The sequence below is a fragment of the Penaeus monodon genome, chromosome 34 (assembly GCF_015228065.2).
Source record: "Penaeus monodon isolate SGIC_2016 chromosome 34, NSTDA_Pmon_1, whole genome shotgun sequence".
In the NCBI taxonomy this organism is placed as follows: domain Eukaryota; kingdom Metazoa; phylum Arthropoda; class Malacostraca; order Decapoda; family Penaeidae; genus Penaeus; species Penaeus monodon.
The window spans coordinates 30,803,260-30,803,779 of record NC_051419.1 but is presented as its reverse complement, the minus strand read 5'-3'; the positions used below and the strand labels follow the sequence as shown (position 1 = coordinate 30,803,779).

At 41.7% G+C, this 520-nt stretch overlaps 1 pseudogene; it reads right to left on the bottom strand.

The window, feature by feature from the left end:
• The window catches only part of LOC119594712, a 4,743-nt pseudogene continuing 4,223 nt past the window's right edge, over positions 1-520 (bottom strand).

Genomic DNA, 520 nt, shown 5'->3' with positions numbered 1-520 from the left:
ATTACCCATTGAAGCAACCTTATTATGACTATTATTACCCATTAAAACAACTTCACATTATCATATCACCCATTAAAACAACTTCATTATCATATCACCCATTTAAAACAACTTCACATTATCATATCACCCATTTAAAACAACTTTATCCTCATACCCCCCCTCCCACCGAAACAACTTGATCCAAACCAGGACCTCAGAGGCAACCTACCTTTCCCGTCGACTTGACACCTTTCCACAGAGAGAAGTAGACGAGGATGAAGACAGAGAAGAGACACAGGGCCAAAGATCCCTTGACGGGGCCGAGGTCTCCCAGGCCCGTTGACTTGTCCACCTCCAACACTTCTTTGCTACGAGGAAGAAGAGTCCGTGTTATGTCGGGGGGGTGGTTTCGAGTGGGTGAAGGTTATAGTATTGGAGAGAGTATAGTAGATGTTGGAGAGTATATATAGTAGATGTTATAGTATAGTATTGGAGAGAGAGAGAAAAAAATAAGGTTTAAAAAAAAGGGTAAGTGGTA